This window comes from Balaenoptera acutorostrata, chromosome 6 (genome assembly GCF_949987535.1).
Source record: "Balaenoptera acutorostrata chromosome 6, mBalAcu1.1, whole genome shotgun sequence".
NCBI classification, from domain to species: Eukaryota; Metazoa; Chordata; class Mammalia; order Artiodactyla; family Balaenopteridae; genus Balaenoptera; species Balaenoptera acutorostrata.
Genome location: NC_080069.1, coordinates 1,392,923 through 1,413,486, shown reverse-complemented (window position 1 = coordinate 1,413,486; position 20,564 = coordinate 1,392,923).

Genomic DNA, 20,564 nt, shown 5'->3' with positions numbered 1-20,564 from the left:
TTGTCTAAGTCCATCACTTCTCACTTTCTCACTTTCTGCCCACCCCTACTTTAGGCTCCTGTGTTAGGTTTTGCACCTAAAGTCCTCCCCTATCTGAAGTGTGCTCCTTCACACATGCACAATGCTCAACTTCCAGATTTCTAGACAAGTCTTTTCTTCCCAGTAAGGTGTCTCTTCCTGAATCTATTTCAGACAGCAACTCTTCTAACAGATTGCTGACCTCCCACCCCCACTGTAATGTCTTTTCATTTTACTTAATGCTATTTGTAATATACAATATGTAATATATATAATTGCATCTGTGTTATATCATATTTATGTGTATATGTGTACACATACATATATACACACACACTGTTTTATCTGTCTATTGACTATCCCCCCTCCCAATATAATGTAAACTCCATGGGATTTGTAATCTATTTTATTCACTGCCGGCTCCCTGGTGCCTTCAGAGAATTCAACACATATTTGAGGATGAAATAAATCAAGTTTTCACTAAACACCAAGTTAATCTGTGAGTTTACTTTTTGTTCTGTGCTATTATTCTGTGAATCTTCTGTCTGAAGTTGCAAAATATTGTCAAAAATATTCTATTTTGTTCTCTTTCTGCTTAAAGTTATATAGGATATCAACATTTATATATATAAAAGATTTTTCTCTGATTATATTAATTTACATTTGGACTGTTGTTACTTTTCCTATTTACAAACAAAAATATGTGAGTTCCTCCCGCAGTTTATCTTCACCAGGCTAGACTTTGCTAAAGTGTGTAATGTGCTGTAATTTTAAATTTCACAGCACATATACTCTACTAGATATTTATTAAAATTTTAAAATGTTTTCCTAGTAAGTCCTTCACTTAGGTTTTTTTTTTTAACATCTTTATTGAAGTATAATTGCCTTACAATAGTGTGTTAGCTTCTGCTTTATAACAAAGTGAATCAGTTATACATATACAATATGTTCCCATTTCTCTTCCCTCTAGCATCTCCCTCCCTCCCACCCTCCCCATCCCACCCCTCTAGGTGGTCACAAAGCACCGAGCTGATCTCCCTGTGCTATGCGGCTGCTTCCCACTAGTTATCTATTTTACATTTGGTAGCTTCACTTAGGTTTTTAAGATTTCTTTGTTCTTATAGCAAACGTTATCATCCTGAATATGACAGTAAGACAAACTCTTCTTCACAGAAGCTTGTAGCAAGCTGCTCTCTGTAATGTGCTGTTTCTCTGTGTGTAGGACGTTGCACAAATTAAGTTTTGCCCCCTAAAATATTAAAGGGGCAGATGAAAGATTGTATGTGAGGAAAGAAGCCTTAATGTATATTAAAAAGTAAAAGTCTTATTGGAAAGCAGTTCAGCACATAAAATGACTTCTCAGTTTCCTTAGTCATAGATGCTATTTTATTCTCTTTTCTCTCCTCAACTTTGCAATCAAATGTTACATGTGGGATCCAGCCTGAGTCGGTTCTTACAAGAGAGTGGGGTCTGAATTCTTAGCTGTTGGTTATTAGTGAATATATTTGCTAAGGTTTCATTGAAGCTGGAGCTTGTTAGAGAATAACATGTATGTTGAATGTGCCTTGTTCCCATCATTTCACAAGGATACAATGAGTAGATGCAGTGAGTGTGAGGAATGAAGTCGCTTTTCTTTTTATAAGTGGGAGGTAACCCCCCCCAAAGGTGAGTCATCTCTATTCTGTTTAGAGAACAGAAAGTATCCAGAGTGAAGTTACTGAGCCTCCTTCCACATAACTGAAATACACATTATCTTCACATTTTTACCTGTCTATGATGTTGGATTCAAATAGCAGCATTCAAAAATGAAGAGACGTGACACAAGATGACTGAAATTCCAGTGATTTCTATATTAAATATCTCTGCCTCCACAGAAGTAGTTACCTATATTCTTGTAGAAATGTTTAAATAAATGTACAACGCAATGAAAAACTGGCAAACTGGCCAAAGGCCATTATCGATACCAGTTACATTCTACGAGATACAAGGTGTGTTTCTGTGGACAAAACTTGTTTGAATCACTATCATTTTTGTGCATATTTTACCTCTATGGAGTTGAAAATAGCCTAGTCAAAGGTGAAGAAAAAGTGGGAATAGCCTGAAGGGATGAGCTTGCCAGGAACCCCCCAAAATTGCAATTTATCTTCACCCCCCTCCCCATCCGGCTCACTCTTCAGGTGCTTTGTATGGAGAGGAGAACGACATGGGGGGAAGTGTGGACTCATTAGCCGACTGACACTGTTCTTAGTCGAGGGTGTGTTGTTTAGTTCAGAGACGTGTTAAACACCCCTGTGGGAGCGCCTTTGCGAACGCTCCCTAGCCCCTAATTGCTGAGACATGTCAGATCGACTCCTTCAGTGGGATGACCTACTTTTCCCTGGATCGTGACCTTCTCCTCGCTCTAGCACGTGGGAGGTACCCACTTCTCTTTGCTGGGACTCGTCCCCGCCATGTCTCTTGAACAGGTGTGGAAGCAGCTCCGGGCCTCTCTCTTCCTGTGGCTCACGTCTAACTCATGGGAGACAAGACTCTTGCTTTAGGAAACCCTGGGACTGCCGTCCTCCCAGTGAAACCCCTTTATTTTCAGTGCCTGTGTAAGTAGCTGGCCATCCAGTTGTTCGTTCGCCCTTTATATCACTCAAGTGAGACCCAGGCGTGCACCTGTCCACGCTGCAGGGTCCCATGAGAAGGTCCTCACACACTCCTATTTTGGTCCTGCTTCCCAGACTGAGTGTGTGTGTGTGTGTGTGTGTGTGTGTGTGTGTGTGTGTGTCTGGGGACGGGGGGTGGGGGAGTGAGACTCACAGAATATCACCCATTCCCCTCCCCCCAAAAAAGGCCTGCCCGTCTTCACTCCCCCCTCCCTGACTTCTGCAAGCCTTTCTACCAGCTGGAGGTGAGGGTCTCCGGGTTGCAAATCTTTCTGCTCTCTGCTTTGGAAGCCTGGACATTAGTGTAACTTACATAAATATGGATTCTGTAGTCTTAATGCTCTTATGAGAACTGAGGCTGGAAGGGCACTGCTTTCACGTCTTTGTTGTGGGAAAAACTCATTATAATGTTAATGTCCATATTTTCATATGTGCCCTAGGGTCAAAGAAAAGAAATCTGGACTTTGGTAAGGAGAGACTTTATTCAAAAGGATTGCTGAAATAAGGGGAGGATGCCCTGACCATAAAGTCTGCAAGCTTCCCAAAGTTCAGGCAGAGAGAAACGTCCTCTTTTCTCTTACCTGCAGGAGAAAGACCCGGGTATGGGGAGTGCGCTAAGAGGGGGGCTTGACGGAAGATTTGAGCAGAAGATGCTCTCTGGTGGGGGGAGGGAGGGTCTGGGAAGCCAGGCCAGTTCCTTTTCAGATGTTGATGCTGGGCAATGCTGAGAGTCAGTGACGCCCAGGGGCCTTCCGGAGAGAAAGAAGCTGAACTAAAGTTAGGTCAAGGCGAGTCGGCAGGCATTTTGTCCAGACTGGTCAGTGGGTACAAAGTAGGGGAATCTGGAGGATCTGGTGTCCCAGGTAAACAAGAGGGGCGTCCCTGAGTCTCGCCTGAGTTATGAGGGGAAGGATGGTTCTCGGCAGGGGCAGGGATTTCCTCACCATCACGTTTTCCCAGAGCACAGGGCTCAGGACAGGTTTGGCATTATCGCTAGACATCATGTGTGTCGTCCGACCAACTTATTTCTATTAACACAGTGTTCTCAGAGCACCTCGTCCAGTTTCATTCTCCAAAAGAGAAACTAATGAGATTTTATAATTTTTTGAGAGTAACAAAAAAGAAGGCAGAATGCAATTTTACAAAGGATACGGGAAGAAAAATCGTCCTTGGCAGCTCTATTTCTGAAGAGGTATGTAGCTTTAGGCCCTTAAAACGAGGCCATACAACTGAAATCTTTATCACATTTTTGCTGAGTCCCCATGTGAATAATTCTAGGCAATCCTAAGCCTAGTGAATAATACATATGCTTTCCAGAAAGCCCGAACACTCTTATGTAAGAGGAAGCAAAGTCTCTCCTGTTAATCTGAGCTCTAGACTGGAAGGTAGAATCTGCTTCTATTTACAGCTTCAGTGGAGATTTGCTACTGACCCTCAGGGCCTCCCTGGCCTCAGTCTCTCGGTTTCTATATTATTTGCAAAAACAATCCACAAGGTCCTTATATAGTAACAGACACAGCGAAAGTCAGTGCTGGCCTTTGCTTGTGTACACACACAAGTACACATGGATCTGCAGAGGAGTCCGTAAAAAGACTAAATATACAATTTCCTGAATTTGATAACTGTTCTGTGGTTATAGAAGAGACTATCCTTCTGTTTAGGAAATACACGCTGAAATATTTAGGGAAATGTGGCATGATATGTCCAACCTACTCTCAAATAGTTCAGAAGTAATAAACGTTAACGGTAAAGCATGTGTGACAAAATGTTAAAAAAAAAACCAAAAAGCCTGCATGATACATAAGAATGAAAGCAACTGTAATCGAATGCTTACTATATACCAGGCTTTGCTCTCAGCTCCTGACATATATTCCTTCATTTACCACTGGCAACAATGCTGGGAGGTTGATGCCAGTATTACCTTTATTTTACATGAGGTAAATAAAGGAAGGAGAGGTTAAGTAGCTGGTCCACGGGGACATCCTGGAGAAGAGATTGTGTATCCTGGTGACTTGACTTCAAAAACTTACTGTTCATGGGTAATCAGGATATGAATTCTGTAAATCAGAATGCATTTACAGTCTCAATCAATTTTTGTATCAACAAGTGGTCCATCGGATAGAAGATCTCTGTAAGTAAAGATTTTAGTTGTATCAACATCTAGACCAATACATACATATATATACACAAACACATATATATACATACACACATGTATATGTATATATATCTTAGATTTAGAGTGTGCCTGCACGTTGAGTATTTATAATTCAATGCCATCTGTATTTAGAAAATTCGTAAAATAAACAGACGCACATCTTATAATTGATGTTGTTAGTAATATTATAGTGAGCAACATTATTTTATAAGCTATTCTTTGGAGGGTTAATGCGGACAGCTTTAGCCTATAATTCAGTCTCAGAGTAATTCCAGTGTAAGTGGGAACATAATGTGTTAGTAGATTCATTTATCAAGAAGTGTAAAGCCTGACAGACCACACAATTCCCCATCTTGCTTATTTATCCCTACCCGCCACCCCCCTCCACGCGCACAGACAGAACCCGTGACACTTGTGAGTTTATGAAATCATACTGAGAAATTTATCAATTGTGTATTGTCTTTTCTGGTAGTTTCTACCCATGACAGGTACGTAATTAGGTAATTAGCTCTCAGAAAATAAAACAATTGACTTTTCAGGAAAGATCAAACAGAATTCAGCAGCTTGAATTTGTCCAGATAATCACTTGTTTCCAATCTTGCAAATATAAGCCAAAATGAATTGAAGATGGAAACACAGAAAATGTGTCCTGGAATTTATGTCACCATTTAGCCTATATGGCAGATAACTCGTGAGTTCTTTTATTTATTTATTTTTTTAACATCTTTATTGGAGTATAATTGCTTTACAATGGTGTGTTAGTTTCTGCTTTATAACAAAGTGAATCAGTTATACATATACATATGTTCCCATATCTCTTCCCTCTTGCGTCTCCCTCGCTCCCACCCTTCTTATCCCACCCCTCTAGGTGGTCACAAAGCACCGAGCTTATCTCCCTGTGCTATGCGGCTGCTTCCCAGTAGCTATCTATTTTACGTTTGGTAACGTATATATGTCCATGCCACTCTCTCACTTTGTCATAGTTTACCTTTCCCCCCCCATATCCTCAAGTCCATTCTCTAGTAGGTCTGTGTATTTATTCCCGTCTTGCCCCTACATTCTTCATAACCATTTTTTTTATTCCATATATATGTGTTAGCATATGGTATTTGTTTTTCTCTTTCTGACTTACTTCACTCTGTATTACAGACTCTAGGTCCATCCACCTCACTACATATAACTCAATTTCGTTTCCTTTTATGGCTGAGTAATATTCCATTGTATATATGTGCCACATCTTCTTTATCCATTCATCTGTCGATGGACACTTAGGTTGCTTCCATGTCCTGGCTATTGTAAATAGAGCTGCAATGAACATTTTGGTACATGACTCTTTTTGAATTATGGATTTCTCAGGGTATATGCGCAGTAGTGGGATTGCTGGGTTGTATGGTAGTTCTATTTTTAGTTTTCTAAGGAAGCTCCATACTGTTCTCCATACTGGCTGTATCAATTTACAACCCACCAACAGTGCAAGAGGGTCCCCTTTTCTCCACACCCTCCCCAGCATTTATTGTTTGTAGATTTTTTGATGATGGCCATTCTGACTGGTGTGAGATGATATCTCATTGTAGTTTTGATTTACATTTCTCTAATGATTAATGATGTTGAGCATTCTTTCATGTGTTTGTTGGCAATCTGTATATCTTCTTTGGAGAAATGTCTTTAGGTCTTCTGCCCATTTTTGGATTGGGTTGTTTGTTTTTTTGATATTGAGCTGCATGAGCTGCTTATAAATTTTGGAGATTAATCCTTTGTCAGTTGCTTCATTTGCAAATATTTTCTCCCATTCTGAGGGTTGTCTTTTCATCTTGTTTATGGTTTCCTTTGCTGTGCAAAAGCTTTTAAATTTCATTAGGTCCCATTTGTTTATTTGTGTTTTTATTTCCATTTCTCTAGGAGGTGGGTCAAAAAGGATCTTGCTGTGATGTATGTCATAGAGTGTTCTGCCTATGTTTTGCTCTAAGAGTTTGATAGTGTCTGGCCTTACATTTAGGTCTTGAATCCATTTTGAGTTTATTTCTGTGTATGGTCTTAGGGAGTGTTCTAATTTCATTGTTTTCCATGTAGCTGTCCAGTTTTCCCATCACCATTTATTGAAGAGGCTGTCTTTTCTCCACTGTATATTCTTGCCTCCTTTATCAAAGATAATGTGACCATAGGTGCCTGGGTTTATCTCTGGGCTTTCCATCCTGTTTCATTGATCTATATTTCTGTTTCTGTGCTAGTACCATACTGTCTTGATTACTGTAGCTTTGTAGTATAGTCTGAAGTCCGGGAGCCTGATTCCTCCAGCTCTGTTTTTCTTTCTCAAGATTGCTTTGGCTATTCGGGGTCTTTTGTGTTTCCATACAAATTGTGAAATTTCTTGTTCTAGTTCTGTGAAAAATGCCAGTGGTAGTTTGGTAGGGATTGCACTGAATCTGCAGATTGCTTTGGGTAGTATAGTCATTTTCACAATGTTGATTCTTCCAATCCAAAAACATGGTATATCTCTCCATCTATTTGTATCATCTTTCATTTCTTTCATCAGTGTCTTATAATTTTCTGCATACAGGTCTTTTGTCTCTTTAGGTAGGTTTATTCCTAGATACTTTATTCCTTTTGTTGCAGTGGTAAATGGGAGTGTTTTCTTAATTTCACTTTCAGATTTTTCATCGTTAGCGTATAGGAATGCTACAGATTTCTGTGCATTAATTTTGTATCCTGCTTCTTTATCAAATTAATTGATTAGCTCTAGTAGTTTTCTGGTAGCATCTTTAGGATTATCTATGTGTAGTATCATGTCATCTGCAAACAGTGACAGCTTTACTTCTTCTTTTCCGATTTGGATTCCTTTTATTTCTTTTTCTTCTCTGATTGCTGTGGCTAGGACTTCCAAAACTATGTTGAATAATAGTGGTGAGAGTGGGCAACCTTGTCTTCTTCCTGATCTTAGTGGAAATGGTTTCAGTTTTTCACCATTGAGGACAATGTTGGCTGTGGGTTTGTCATATATGGCCTTTACTATGTTGAGGAAAGTTCCCTCTATGCCTACTTTCTGGAGGGTTTTAATCATAAATGGGTGTTGAATTTTGTCGAAAGCTTTTTCTGCATCTATTGAGATGATCATATGGTTTTTATCCTTCAGTATGTTAATATGGTGTATCACATTGATTGATTTGCATGTATTGAAGAATCCTTGCATTCCTGGGATAAACCCCATTAAACAAGATGGACTTAATTGATATTTATAGGACATTTCGTCCAAAACCAACAGAATACACATTCTTCTCAAGTGCTCATGGAACATTCTCCAGGATAGATGATATCTTGGGTCAGAAATCAAACCTTGGTAAATTTAAGAAAATTGAAATTGTATCAGGTATGTTTTCCAACTACAATACTATGAGACTAGATATCAATTACAGGAAAAAAATCTGTAAAAAATACAAACACATGGAGGCTAAACAATACACTACTTAATAACCAAGAGATCACTGAAGAAATCAAAAAATACCTAGAAACAAATGACAATGAAAACACGATGACCCAAAACCTATGGGATGCAGCAAAAGCAGTTCTAAGAGGGAAGTTTATAGCAATACAATCCTACCTTAAGAAACAAGAAACATCTCAAATAAACAACCTAACCTTACACCTAAAGCAATTAGAGAAAGAAGAACAAAAACACCCGCAAGTTAGCAGAAGGAAAGAAATCATAATGATCAGATCAGAAATAAATGAAAAAGAAATGAAGGAAATGATAGCAAAGATCAATAAAACTAAAAGCTGGTTCTTTGAGAAGATAAACAAAATTGATAAACCACTAGCCAGACTCATCAAGAAAAAAGGGAGAAGACTCAAATCAATAGAATTAGAAATAAAAAAGGAGAAGTAACGACTGACACTGCAGAAATACAAAGGATCATGAGAGATTACTACAAGCAACTATATGCCAATAAAATGGACAACCTGGAAGAAATGGACAAATTCTTAGAAATGCACAACCTTCCGAGACTGAACCAGGAAGAAATAGAAAACATGAACAGACCAATCACAAGCACTGAAATTGAAACTGTGATTAAAAATCTTCCAACAAACAAAAGCCCAGGACCAGATGGCTTCACAGGTGAATTCTATCAAACACTTAGAGAAGAGCTAACACCTATCCTTCTGAAACTCTTCCAAAATGTAGCAGAGGAAGGAACACTCCCAAACTCGTTCTATGAGGCCACCATCACCCTGATACCAAAACCAGACAAAGATGTCACAAAGAAAGAAAACTACAGGCCAATATCACTGATGAACATAGATGCAAAAATCCTCAACAAAATACTAGCAAACAGAATCCAACAGCACATTAAAAGGATCATGCACCAAGTTCTTTGAGCTGTTTCATGATTAAGAAATAACACTTTCTAACAAAGTCACATTCTCCTCGCAGTAGGCAGCTGTCTTTACATTCCATAAGAGTGGAGGATCCCAGAACAAAATTTGGCCCTAAAAGTGACATAAGGGAGCACGGGAGTAGGAAAATGAACTCCCTAGGCTGGGCCATATGCTCAGCTTTCCAGAATGTGCTTTCTGGTAGCTCCAAGCCACCAGGGCTGGGCATAAGTTCAGAAATCCCCATCTCCCAGAAAGGGGGCACGTGGGAGGCTGCACTGGATAAACAGTTAATACACTTGACATTCATGTGTCCTTTGTGGTGGCCACTTGTGCCAAGATGCCTTCAGAATGTAGAGCGTTTAGTAGGTTTATTGAGGAACAGGAAGAAAATCTTCAGTTCTCTAGTTAAATCTTAATTATTTAATGGTGGGTAGGCAACATGCAGTTGGAATGTAGCGATGGGAAATTTTGTGCATAACACGTAACCCCAGCGTCAGGAAACCCTGTGTTCCCGCAGCTAGAATCACTTAGAGATTAGCCGGGTGGCTGAGAGCTTCAGTAAACTATTCTAAAGAACTGGGAAAAAAAGGAGTTTTTGATAAATTAACACATTTTACATTTAATGTCAGATAGCGTTGAGGTTCATGGCGTATTTTTCTGTTTTATTTTGGGGGTTTGGGGGAAGTTTTTATTAATTTATTATTTTCCAGTTTTATTGAGATATAATTGACACACAGCACTGTATCAATTTAAGTCATAGAGCTTATGATTTGACTTACATACATCGTGAAATGATTATCACAGTAAGTTTAGTGAATAACCCATCATCTCGTATAGATATAATATTAAAGAAAGAGAAAATTATTTCTTCCTTGTGATGAGAACTCTTAGGATTTACTTTCTTAACTTTCATATATAACATAGAGCAGTGTTAATTGTATTACTCACGGAGTACATTACATCCCTAGTACTTATCCCATAAATGGACGTTTGTAGTTCCTGACCGCCTTCATCCAATTCCCCCTCCCCCCATCCCCACCTCTGCTAACAACAAATCTGATCTTTTTTCCTATGAGTTTGTTTTTTTTGTTTTTGAAGTATAATTGACCTATAACACTACATTAGCTCCTGTTGCACAACATAGTGATTCGGTGTTTCTATGCATTTCAAAATGATCACATCTTTCCAGCTGGTTGTTTATGGGTCTACCTTTTATACCCTAGGCATCGTGGTGACACCCCCAGATTCTTGATGCTAAGGTTCCATTGGTCTCTAGGCAGACTCCTTGGAAAGGACATAAGACAGTTTTACAAAAGCATTCTTTTGCAGGTAGCTCGCATCTGGTCTCTGCCCAAGGAGAGCATGCCTACCTGGCGTGGAACCTTTCTGTGTTCCCTTAGAAAAGCTCGCGCACCTCAGTCTCCTGACCTGTCAGCTTCTCAAGCCTAAGTGAGACACCAGTCAGACTACACTCCACGCTCCTTGCGACTGACAGCAGCTTTTCGGGTGATCCCATTACAGCCCTTTCTCTGGGCCTGAAGCACGTGGGGCACATGGATTGTGTCTCTCGGGACACTGAGAATCTGATCCAAAGATTTTAGTATTCAAGTTCCACCAGTTCCACTCCAGCCATCTGTCTTTCTTCAGTGAAGTGAGAAAAGTATAGAAAGAGTTTTCGACTATTTTTAAAATTTTTCATGGGTAGTTGTTATTAGGAGTATAGGGGTGGTTGACAGCTGTTGGCCTGAGGTCTCAGACCAGGTCAGTTTTCTTATAATTTATTCTCTAAACTGACACACATGCATTCACATATAAATTCTGGAAGTATACGTAAGAAACAATTGTTTTCTTGGGTAGTAGGCTGAGGGTTGGTGGGAGTGACTGTATAGATGTGCTTTTACCTTTTGCTTTATGCCTATCATATATGTTATTTGAACGTTTTCTCTCTCTGTGTATGTATGTATGTATCCTCTGCATGGTTTTATATGTATAGATGTATGTACACATACAATGCACCAAGGAATTCAGAAAGAAGAATCTTATTTTGAGAAATGTTTTCCCACTGGAAAATTTCTGTAGTTGGTACCTGCTAGTAGGGAAAATGTATTACAGCATGGAGAAAATGTAATCAGTATCAACAGTAACTTCTTGAAGTTTTGACATGGCATGCTTATCTCTTCACTTCTATTCTTGATGACAGAATTTATGAGATGTGTCCTAATATCCAACACAGAATTATACCTGTTTTTCTACCTCATATTCTCTCTAGTAATATTTTTTCATTTGGGATTAAAATCTTGAAGAATAGAATTTTACCGTCAGAGCTGATTCATTCCATTATGCAGTGCCATGTTGAATTCAAGTGAAAAGCTTTTATCACCTACCCATCCCTCTAAACTTGACATATTCCCATATTCATCAACAACACAGACAATTAATGATGAGAGATTGAAAACATTTGGCTCAAACTAAAATTATTTTGGGACAAAGTGGAATACAGTGCTAGCAAAATATGTCACCAACAGGAGAGTGATAAATGGAGTAATCAGGCTATATAGTCAAAGGATACCAAAGACATTATTTACTGCAAATATCACTAAAAATTTAACTTGTGTATGACAGGAAATCAATAGATTTCCTCAAAAAAGGATAAAACTTCAGAAAAATCAAATATCAGTATACTTTTTTGGAAATAGTTTTTCAAATTTGACAAATAACAGTGTATGCATACCATTGCAAAAAAAAAGGCTTATAAAAATTAGAAGAGAAATATTATCCGGGTTGAAATTTTCTTTCAAAAAAAACCATTATTTGGTATTAACAGCAGTAATGGCAATGAAAATTAGGAAGGTTTAAGTATGGTTTAGTCCAGGTATAGATTGTTTAGGGGTTGATCAGTTCAACATTAAAAATTCCTGTTCACAAATGCTTTTGGATATACTGAATCAGAATATAATCAATACATGTTATTTAAAGGGAAAAAAAACTGGGACCTGGTTGTCATGGTAATTTCAGTAAGTGTTTCTAAATTCAGCATCCCATTTTTACTTGATGGCATATGGGCTTTACATGGCAGATGTGATCTCACAAGTGGCAAATAAAACTAACACCAGATGCATACCACATTCTTCCCCTAAGTCAGTGACAATGAGTGGTCGTTACCAGGGAAAGAGCAGCTGACTCCAGGGTCTTGTGGTGGCAGCTGGAGGAGGCTCTCTTGGAACCTCTCTTGGAACTCTCTGGAACCAGCAGCAGCAGCAGGGACTCCAGTAAAGGCATGTACTCAGGAGGGCCCTGGATCCCTGAATGGACCAGACACAAAGCACTGGAGTTCCTAGTCCCAGCTCTACCATCACCCGTAGCATTGCCTTAGGTGAATCACTTTACTCCTCTTTTTCTTAAATGTGCAAAGTATAACACAGAACTGAGTTATTTCTAGAGTGTACCCTAGGTCTAAAATTTGGAAGGACTATGAGAGAGAATGAGGCATACCAAAGATGAAGTGTATTAATGGTGAGAACTTGACAAGGTCTGGAGTACGGTCAATTGCTTGGAAAAGGTATCTTTGATTGCTGACATGTTGAACCATGAGAGGGCAGTGAATACCTGGGATGAGAAGGAAACGTGGGAAAACAGTGACTGCATTCCAGACCTCATTACCTAACACCAAATCTAGCTGTAAATGTGTTTTATTCTTAATTATCAAACATTGTTATGTAACAGAGGTATTGCAACACATTTTATTTAACTTGTCCACAATGCAAACCATGACTGTATCGATACACAGTAGGTGAATAAACATAAACAATTTATGAACATTAAGAAAAGAAACTTAGGCTTTTCTCTGTTTAAAAAAAATTTGAATAATGGAAATCCTAATTATAGAAATGTTACTTCAGTTCTATCATTAAAATTCTGTGAGTCATTAAAGATCTAGGGAAGATTTTAGGAAAGCAGAGAAATTCAAGTCATCAGGATGGAAAGTATAAGTTACCCTACATCTATCTCGCAGATAATATCCATATTTATACTTTCTTCCTGCAGCATCCCTCCTGCTTATAGAAATGCTGTGGCTGTGATTTGCTAAGTATATGCGTAGAGGGAGGGTAGATGCGTCTGCCAGAGAAGAAAGTTTGTAAGTCACCAGTATCAATAGCTTTCCCTGCCCTGAAATATACACACTCATCTCCTCAAACCAGTATCACCTCCTATCATGTTTGCTTTCTCAGCCACCAACTTGTTAACTCAGATAACTCACTTGTTTGTCTCTTGTTCCCAAAAGAATGAATGACTTCTACAGAACAGACAGGAAAGTTCATGATGGTAGAAGGAAGAACTGGGTTGCCAGAATGGAAATAAAGTTCAGGCGTAGAGGGACCCACTGGTGTTTAGTGGCTACAGCTCAGGTGTCCCGTAAGCTGTAGTCCATTCTTTTTTTTAATTGAGGTACAGTTGATTTACAATATTATATTAGTTTAGGTATACAACATAGTGATTCAAAATTTTTATAGATTATATTCTGTTTAAAGTTATTGCAAAATATTGTCTATATTCCCTGGGCTGTACAGTGTATCCTTACAGCTTATTTATTTTCTACGTAGTAGTTTCTACTTCTTACTCCCCTTCCTTTATCTACCCCCTCCCCCTTCCCTCTACCCACTCATAATGACTCGGTTGTTCTTTGTATCTGTGAGTCGGGTTTTCTTTCATTATATTCATTCTTTTTTTTTTTTTTTTTAGATTCTACATGTAAGGGATGGTGTACAGTATTTGTCTTTCTCTGTCTGACTTATTTCACTAAGTATAATACTCACTAAGCATATATATGCCACATATTTTTTATTCATCTGTTGATGGACACTTGGGTTGCGTCTATATCTTGGCAATAGGAAATAATGCTGCTATGAACATTGGGGTACATGTATCTTTTCAAATTAGTGTCTTCACTTTCTTTGGATATAGACCCAGGATTGGAATTGCTGGATCATATGTTAGTTCTATTTTTACTTTCCTGTGGAAACTCCATACTGTTTTCCACAGTGGATGCACCGGTTTACAATCCCACCAATAGTGTAGGAGGGTTCCCTTTTGCCCATGTCCTCACCAACGTTTGTTATTTGTGTTCTTTTTGATGATAGCCATTCTGACATGTGTGAGGTGATATCTCATTGTGGTTTTGATTTGTGTTTCACTGATATTTATCGATGTTGAGCATCTTTTCATGTGCCTATTGGCCACTTTAGGTACTCTTTTGGGAAAATGTTTATTCAGGTCTCCTGCCCATTTTAAAAATCAGGTTGTTTGTTTTGTTGCTGTTGAGTTGTATGAGCTATTCATATATTTTGGATATTAACCACTTATTGATCATATAGTTTGCAAATATTTTCTCCTATTCTGTAGGTTGTCTTTTTGTTTATATGCTGTGCAAAAGCTTTTAAGTTTAATTAGGTATCATTTGTTTATATTTGCTTTTGTTTCCTTTGCCTTAGGAGATAGATCCAAAAAATGTTTCTAAGAAGTATGCCGAAGAGTGTTTTGTCCATTTTCTTCCAAGAGTTTTGTGGTTTCTGGTCTTACATTTGAGTCTCTAATCCATTTTGAGTTTATTTTTGTGTATGGTGTGAGAAAATGCTCTAATTTCATTCTTTTACATGTAGCTGTCCAGTTTTCCCAGCACCACTTATTGAAGAGACTGTCTTTCCTCCATTGTATATTCTTGCCTCCCTTGTTATAGATTAATTGACTATATGTGTGTGGATTTATTTCTGGGCTCTCTGCTCTGTTCCATTGATCTATGTGTTTGCTTTTGTGCCAGTATCATACTGTTTTGATTACTGTAGCTTTATCGTAGGGTCTGAAGTCAGGGATACTGATACTTCAAGCTCTGTTCTTCTTTTTCAAGATTTCTCTGGCTATTTGGGGTCTTTTGTGGGTCCATACAAATTTTAGAATTATTGTAGTTCTGTGAAAAATTGCATTGGCATTTTGATAAGGATTGCATTGAACCTCTACATTGCCTTGGGTAATATGGTCTTTTAATAATACTGGTTCTTCCAATCCATAAGCATGCTATATCTTTCCATCTATTTGTGTCATCTTCAGTTTCTTTCATCAGTGTCTTATATTTCTCTGAGGACAGGTCTTTGCCTCCTTACTTAGATTTATTCCTAGGTATTTTATTCTTTTTGATGTGAAGGTAAATGGAATTGTTTTCTTAAACTCTCTTTTTGATAGTACATTAATAGTATATAGAAATGCATAAGATTTATGTATATTAATTTTGTGTCCTGAAACTTTACCGAATTCATTGATGAGCTTTATTAGATTTTTGGTGGCATCTTTAGGATTTTCTATATGTAGTATCATGTCATACTACAAACAGTGACAGTTCTATTTCTTCCTCTCCAGTGTGGATTCCTTTTATTTCTTTTTCTTTTCTAATTGTTGTAGCTAGGACTTCCAATACTATGTTGAATAAAAGTGGTGAGAGTGGGCATCCTTGTCTTGTTCCTGATCTTAGAGGAGGTGCCTTTAGGTTTTCACCATTGAGTATGATGTTAGCTGTGGGCTTGTCATATATGGCCTTTATTAAATATTTTGAGGTATGTTCCCTCTATTCCCACTTTGTGGAGAGTTTTTGTCATAAATGAATGTTGGATTTTGTCAAAAGCCTTTTCTGCATATTTTGAGATGACTATATGATTTTTATTCTTCTATTTGTTAATGTGCTGTATCACATTGATTGATTTGTAGATGTTAAAACATCCTTTCATCCTGGGAAAAATCCCAATTGCTCATGGTGTATGATCTTTTTAATGTATTGTTGGATTTGGTTTGCCAGTATTTTGTTGAAGATTTTTGCGTATATGTTCATCAGTCATATTGGCCTATAATTTTCTTTTTTTGTGATATCTTTGTCTGGTTTTGGTATTAGGGTGATGGTGACCTTGTAGAATGAGTTTGGAAGCGTTCCTTCCTCTGCAGTTTTTGGAATAGTTCGAGAAGGATAGGTGTTAATTCTTCCCCAATTGTTTGGTAGAATTCACCTGTGAAACCGTCTGGTCCTGGACTTTTGTTTGTTCAGAGTTTTTGTTTTTGTTTTTTTCTTCCTTACACATTCAATTTAATTAAAGTTAAATGGTCTGTTATATTTTCTATTGATATTTCTTCCTAGTTCAGTCTTAGAGATTGTGCATTTTGAGGAATTTGTCCATTTCTTCAAGGTTGTCCTTTTTATTGGTGTGTAGTTGTTCTTATGATCCTTTGTATTTCTGTGGTGTTGGTTGTAACATTTACTGTTTCTTTTCTGATTTTATTTATTTGGACCCTCTCCCTTATTTTCTTAATGAGTCTGGCTAAAAGTTTATCAGGTTTTTAAAAAATATTTTCGAAGAACCAGCTCTTAGTTTTATTGATCTTTTTGTTTTAGTTTCTATTTCATTTATTTCTGCTCTGATCTTTATGACTTCTTTCCTTCTACTCACTTCGGTTTTTGTTTGTTCTCCTTTATCTAGTACCTGTAAAAGGTGTAAGGTTGCACTGTTTGATTTTTTTCTTGTTTCTGGAGGTAAGTTTGTATCCCTATAAACTTCCCTCTTAGAACTGCTTTTGCTGCATCCCAAGATTTTGGATGGTTGTATTTTAATTTTTATATATCTACAGGTATTTCTTAAATTTCTTCTTTGAGTGCTTCATTGGTCCATTGGTTGTTTAGTAGCATATCGTTTAGCCTTCATGTGTCTGCATGTTTCACAGTTTTTTTTTTTCTTCTAGTTGATTTGTAGTTTCATAGTGTTGTGGTCAGAAAAGATGCTTGATGTGATTTCAGTCTTCTTAAAATTGCTGAGACTTGTTTTGTGGCCTAGCATGTGATCTCTCCTGGAGAATGTTCCATGTGCACTTGAAAATAATGTGTATTCTACTGCTTTTGGATGTAATGTTTTACATATATATATTTTTTTTTTTTTTTAATTTTTTTAGTCCATTGGTCTAATTTGCCTTTATGGTCAGTGTTTCCTTATTGATTTTCTGTCTGGATGATTTGTTCATTGATGTAAGTGTGGTGTTAAAGTCCCCTAATATTACTGGGTTACTGTTAATTTCCCCATTTATGTTTGTTAATATTTGTTTTATGTTTTGAGGTGCTCCTATGTTGGGTGCATATATATTTATAATTGTTATATCTTCTTGGATTGATCCCTTGATCATTATGTAGTGTCCTTCCTTGTCTCTTGTAACATTCGTTATTTTAAAGTCTCTTTTATCTGATATGAGTATTGCTACTCCAGCTTTCTTTTGATTTCCATTTGCATGGAATATCTTTTTCCATCTCCTCACTTTCAGTCTGTGTGTGTCTTTAGATCTGAAATTAGTGTCTTATAGGCAGCATATATATGGGTTTTGTTTTTGTATTGATTCAACCATACTATGATTTTTGATTGCAGTAAGCTATATTCTTTAGGAATTACTCCTATGCCTGAGAATCTTGACCAAAGAGGACAAAGATACACTTAAAATTTATGTAAAGAAATCACAATTAAAAGGATTAATGTGAAAATAATAACCTTGGGAAGTTAGAATTCAAAGTTAAATATAAGGCATGCAAATAGAAGCAGTATGTGAGTCACACTGGTTTGCAATGAGGAACCGAATAAATTTTGATTCATATACTCCTTAGAGTGAATCTGTGAAAATGAACTAGCTCCTAATGGACTTTGTCTTCATTTATCAAACAGATGAAATGGACACCAACACAACAAAACTCTTTAAAGCTCTATGTTTGTGTAATCGTCTGTCATATGTATGCCAGGTCTCAAATGACTCTGACAAACCTGCAGTAATATGTGGAGATATTCACAACTGAAAGTAAACATGGGATCATAAATTAAAGATAAAAGTGCAGTGCTTTCACAGTATGCTCTTAGGTTTGGTGAACTGAAAACATCCTTCAAGCAGCAAAGAAGCTCGAAAAAGCTAAATCATGGTGGATTTTTTTTGGTTTTTAAATTCCATTTCTTTTTTCAAATGGAAAAAAATGCTCATCCAGTTTTCTTCTCTTCTTTATGTTGACCACAGTGATGAGAGCCCAGGGAATTCTTAGGCTCTCCTGAAAAGTTTGTTCTTTTTTCCGGAAGTATATGTTATTCATGATGGATATACTGTTTCTGTCTTTGCCGTGAATCCTCTCTAGGGAGCTCCTACTACTTCATTATTCAATCGAAGGGGTCATGTTCACTTGTGGTTGCTCATAGCACCTGTAGTTGCTGTTGATTTATATTTGCCATCATTACTTAGTGTATTTATTCAATCCGTTCCAAAACCCATAAAGAAAAGATAGTTTTCTCTTCTCCTTTCTTACCTCATTCTTCTCTCGCACTCTAACTCCCTGGTGCCAACCTGGCAGAGACAGTTCATTTAGGAATCTTAAATATTCTCTGTCTTACTTATCAGGTTCCAATTTGAAAATCACCTCTCCCCATTTTGCACAGATATTCATTTCCTTTGGACTGCCACAGCTGTAGTTTTGCTTTACGTAAGGATGTTTGCTTGTTGTAATTGATGCTTTCCTGAAGAACTTTGCTCAAAACTTACATATGTCTCTTTAATATTTATTTTATTTTATTATTCTTTTTAACATCTTTATTGGAGTATAATTGCTTTACAATGTTGTGTTAGTTTCTGCTTTATAACAAAGTGAATCAGCTATACATATACATATATCCCCATATCTTCTCCCTCTTGCGTCTCCCTCCCTCCCTCCCTATCCCACCCCTCTAGGTGGTCACAAAGCACCGAGCTGATCTCCCTATGCTATGTGGCTGCTTCCCACTAGCTATCTGTTTTACATTTGGTAGTATATATAAGTTCATGCCACTCTCTCACTTCGTCCCAGCTTACCCTTCTCCCTCCCTGTGACCTCAAGTCCATTCTCTACGTCTGTGTCTTTATTCCTGTCCTGACTCTAGGTTCTTCAGAACCTTTATTTTTTTTTAGATTCCATATATATGTGCTAGCATACAGTATTTGTTTTTCTCTTTCTGACTTACCTCCCTTGGTATGACAGACTCTAGGTCCATCCACCTCACTACAAATAACTCAATTTCCTTTCTTTTTATGGCTGAGTAATGTTCCATTGTATATATGTGCCACATCTTCTTTATCCATTCATCTGTCAATGGACACTTAGGTTGCTTCCATGTCCTGGCTATTGGAAATAGAGCTGAAATGAACATTGTGGTACATGACTCTTCTTGAATTATGGTTTTCTCAGGGCATATGCCCAGTAGTGGGATTGCTGGGTCGTAAGGTAGTTCTATTTTTAGTTTTTTAAGGAACCTCCATACTGTTCTGCATAGTGGCTGTATCAGTTTACATTCCCACCACCAGTGCAACAGGGTTCCCTTTCCTCCACACCCTCTCCAGCATTTATTATTTGTACACGTTTTGATGGTGGCCATTCTGACTGGTGTGAGGTGATACCGCATTGTACCTTTTTTTTTTTTTAATAAATTTATTTATTTATTTATTTATTTTTGGCTGTGTTGGGTCTTCGTTTCTGTGCAAGGGCTTTCTCCAGTTGCGGCGAGCGGGGGCCACTCTTCATCGCGGTGCGCGGGCCTCTCACTATCGTGGCCTCTCTTGTTGTGGAGCACAGGCTCCAGACACGCAGGCTCAGTAGTTGTGGCTCACGGGCCCAGTTGCTCCGCAGCATGTGGGATCTTCCCAGACCAGGGCTCGAACCTGTGTCCCCTGCATTGGCAGGCAGACTCTCAACCACTGAGCCACCAGGGAAGCCCCCGCATTGTACTTTTGATTTGCATTTCTCTAATGATTGGTGATGATGAGTATTCTTTCATGTGTTTGTTGGCAAAACTGTACATCTTCTTTGGAGAAATGTCTATTTAGTTCTTCTGCCCATTTTTGGATTGGGTTGTTTGTTTTTTTGATATTGAGCTGCATGAGCTGCTTGTAAATCTTGGAGATTAATCCTTTGTCAGTTGCTTCATTTGCAAATATTTTCTCCCATTCTGAGGGTTGTCTTTTCGTCTTGTTTATGGTTTCCTTTGCTGTGTAAAAGCTTTTAAGTTTCATGAGGTCCCATTTGTTTATTTCTGGTTTTATTTCTATTTCTCTAGGAGGTGGGTCAAAAAGGATCTTGCTGTGACTTATATCATAGAGTGTTCTGCCTATGTTTTCCTCTAAGAGTTTGATAGTGTCTGGCCTTACATTTAGGACTTTTATCCATTTTGAGTTTATTTTTGTGTATGGTGTTAGGGAGTGTTTTTTTTTGTTTTTTTGTTTTTAACTTTGGGTTTATTTATTTATTTATTTATGGTTGTGTTGGGTCTTCGTTTCTGTGCGAGGGC